Genomic DNA, 4,002 nt, shown 5'->3' with positions numbered 1-4,002 from the left:
CCCCCCCCCCCCCCCCCCCCCCCCACACACACACACACACACTGGTGAGTCAGCGCGGCGTCACCATCACCTCACGTGGAGGAGAAACTGTCGGTGTGAAATTAATTTTTAGTTTGTTGTTATAATCAGAGTCCTGAACACAGCAGATGGAGTGCGCTCAGAACAGACCGCCACACACACACACACACACACACACACACACACACACACACACACACACTGTGACATCAGCACGCCCTCTGCTGGTGGGAGTCAGGTGTTACAGTCCCCTCCTCACCTGAGCTGAGTCCTCTGACTCACCTTTTGTCCTCCTGTCTGTCCCAGTAACACGAAGACACTAACTGGTTTAACTTCCAGATGTTTTACTAGGAAATCTGAAATGAATTAATATGCTTTAAAAAATTCATTTTCTCCATAATAACCACCTTTGATCTCTTACTATTGGTAAAATATTATATAATATAATATATATAAATAATAATAATAATCTTTATTTATAGAGCACTTTTCAAAATAGTGTTTCAAAGTGTTTCTTTCACTAGAGCAAAGACAATAAAACACAGCAAACAAAATAACATTTGCAGTAAAAGCCAGAGGAAAGTTGTGAAATTAAAATACAGTTAAAAGAAAAATAGATATTTAAAATCAACTACAATCAGGAAAGGCTCTTCAAGAGTTTGCTGACTCAGCCGCCCTGATTTCCTCATGCAGGCTGTTCCAGAGCCTCGTAGCCCCGACTGCAAACTGTCCCCTCTAGTTTTCAGTGGAGACTCTGGAACAGACAGCAGACGTCTGCCCGAGGATCTCAAGGGACGTGCTGGTGTGTCTCGGACAATTAGGTCAGAGAGATTACTGGGATTATGTTCTGCTAAAAATTCTCTATGTGTAAAAAAGAGCCAAACTTTTCCAGATAAATGAACGTCCATTACACGTCACTGCCAGAAGGGGGAGACAGAAGTTCCACTGCAGGTTTAACCTATGTTAACATATGTTTATCTAATGTATGTATATGTATACTTTCTGTTTTCATTTTCAATTTAGTTATAATTAGTTTTTAACGTGAGTTTGCTAGTTTAGTTTAGTTTTTATTAGTTTCAGGGTTTGGGTTAGTCTTTGTGGCTGCAGGATGCCAAGCTCAGTTCAGGTTGGTTCAGTCCGGTATAGTTTAAAATACAGTCAAACATTAAAATACAAGTATAATCATTAGAAATCATGCAGACTTGATAAAAGGGATACCTTTTTAAGCTATCTGAAGCTTGTACATAGGGGCCCAAACACTAAGCACTAACACATTGTAAATACTACAAATAAATGAAGTACATGCAATCTGCACCCTGGACAGGTCGATTATGTCAGTCTCTAGCTCTGTAAATAGGTTAAATAGGTGAAATACAATTGATGGACAGCTAAGAAATGGAGGCCCCCCCTTGGAGCCACAAACGGGTCCCTAGCACCCGGAAGGACAGTATGGCCGGAAAGCAGTTACATTAGAATATAAACCTTTATTAATCAAAAAACTCTGTATTAAAACAACGTGAAGCACAAAGAGACAGGCTGGCTGAGATATCAATGAATCACCCCTCCACTCTGGGGGGAAATCTGTTGCCATTTTAACAGCACATTTCTTATTTCCCCCCTTTTCAGTTAACTTCAGGAACAGGTCGTGATGCCAGAATGAGTCAAATGCTTTTCTGAAATCTACAAAATGAGAAAATGATGTTCTTGTTTTGGTCGACATGTTTATTAATGGGGGGGGGGGGCTGTGGATGTGGTCTGTAGTTCGATGTCGTGGCAGGTAACAGAGTCTCTCCCATTGGCCACTTGGGCGTGTTGAAAAATTAGGCTTCTGACATAACAAACAAATTGCAATGTGACACTGTCAACCATCCAACCTGATGACTGGTTGGCTGACGTACTGCGGTAAGCGTGTCGACTCATTTCCGTTTCCGGTGCTTGTGTGTTGGTACCGTGTTGTGCTGCTCTCGTTAAATTCCAGTTACATTTGTTAGATTACAGCAGCCAACTGTCCACTAACAGCGATGGCTTCTCCCTCTCGCTCTCCTACTTTCTCCTGCTCGGTGTGTCAGATGTTCAGTTACTCCTCTGCCTCCTTTAGCGGTAATAGTACGTGTAATGTAGTTTATTTATAGACATGGAGGCGAGGCTCAGTGATTTAGAAGTCCGGCTCCGCACCTTGGTAGATCAGTCTTTAGCTACTGTAGCTAGCCAGTCCCCGGTAGTTGGTGCGAAACGGCCTGAGTTAGCCTGTGGTAGCCGTCCCCCGGCATCCCCTGAGCAGCCAGGAAAGGGGGGGGGGGCTGGGTGACTGTCCGAAGGAGGGATAGTCGTAAGCATTCACGGGTCCACGGGTCACCATCAACCTGTTCATGTTTCTAACAGATTTTCCCCACTCAGCGACACACCCGCTGAGAAACCAACTCTGATCATTGGCAGCTCCATTTTGAGAAACGTGAAGTTAGCGAAGCCAGCGGCCATAGTTAAGTGCATCCCTGGGGCCAGAGGGGGCGACATTGAGTCTTATTTGACTCCCGGTTACGCCAATCGGAGGTCACTAAGATTAATGTTGAGTCGGTGTGTACATATGCAAAAACAATGTCGGACACCGTAGTTTTCTCTGGACCCCTGCCAAATCTGACCAGTGATGACATGTATAGCCGCATGTCGTCATTCCGCCGCTGGTTGTCGAGGTGGTGTCCAGCAAACGATGTGGGCTTTGTTGGTCATTGGCAGACTTTCTGGGGAAGACCTGGTCTGATCCGGAGAGACGGCATCCATCCCACTTGGGAAGGAGCAGCTCTCATTTCTAGAAATCTGGCCAAGTTTATTAGTGGACCAAATCCATGACAACCCAGAGTTGAGACCAGGAGGCAGAGTCGCAGTCTAACACACTTCTCTGCCCTTCTAATTCAGCAGTTACCCACCCAAAACCCTACGCAGAGTCGCAGTCTAACACACTTCTCTGCTCCTCCATTTCAGGAGTTACTGAGTGAAAATCCTACAGTGACGGTGTCTGCCCCCCGACCATCGAAATTATTTAAATCAAAGGTAAACAGAAGAGGAGCTGTGCATAAAAACCTCATAAAAATTAAAACCACAAGAGCAATAGTGCAAACTAATAGAAAAATTTAATGTGGACTCTTAAACATCAGATCTCTCTCTTCTAAAGCTGTACTAGTAAATGAACTAATATCAGATTATGATATTGATTTATTTTGTCTTACTGAAACCTGGCTGGGTGATGGAGAATATGTTAGCCTAAATGAATCCACCCCTCCCAGTCATATTAATACTCACATTCCTCGAGGCACAGGCCGAAGAGGTGGAGTTGCAGCTATCTTTGACTCTAGCCTACTAATCAGCTCTAAACCTAAACTAAACTATAACTCATTTGAAAGTCTTGTTCTTGGTCTTTCGCACCCATGTTGGAAATCACTGCAACCAATTCTCTTCGTTATAGTGTACCGAGCACCTGGCCCGTATTCTGAATTCTTATCTGAATTTGAGTTTTTGTCAACTTTAGTCCTTAAAACGGACAAAGTTATTATTGTAGGGGATTTTAATATTCATGTGGACGTTGAGAATGACAGCTTCAGTACTGCGTTTATCTCTCTGTTAGATTCCATTGGCTTATCTCAGAGTGTTCCTCCCACTCTCTCAAAGGACTCCTATGCTAGTTTCAGTCCCTCCCAAATCGATCATCTTTTTGATAGTGCTGCAGGCTCGCTGCGAATGACACTCAACTCTGTTGCCCCTCTAAAAAAGAAATTAATAAAACAAAGACGGTTAGCTCCATGGTATAATACTGAAACTCGCAAATTAAAGCAAATATCGCGGAAACTTGAGAGGAATTGGCGTTCCACCAAAGTGGAAAATTCTCGTTTAATTTGGCAAGATAGTCTTAAAACTTATAGGAAGGCCCTCCGTAATGCCAGAGCAGCGTACTACTCGTCATTAATAGAGGAAAATAGGAACAACCCCAGG

Source organism: Micropterus dolomieu, linkage group LG06, assembly GCF_021292245.1.
Source record: "Micropterus dolomieu isolate WLL.071019.BEF.003 ecotype Adirondacks linkage group LG06, ASM2129224v1, whole genome shotgun sequence".
NCBI lineage: Eukaryota > Metazoa > Chordata > Actinopteri > Centrarchiformes > Centrarchidae > Micropterus > Micropterus dolomieu.
Note: the sequence above shows the minus strand (reverse complement) of the source record.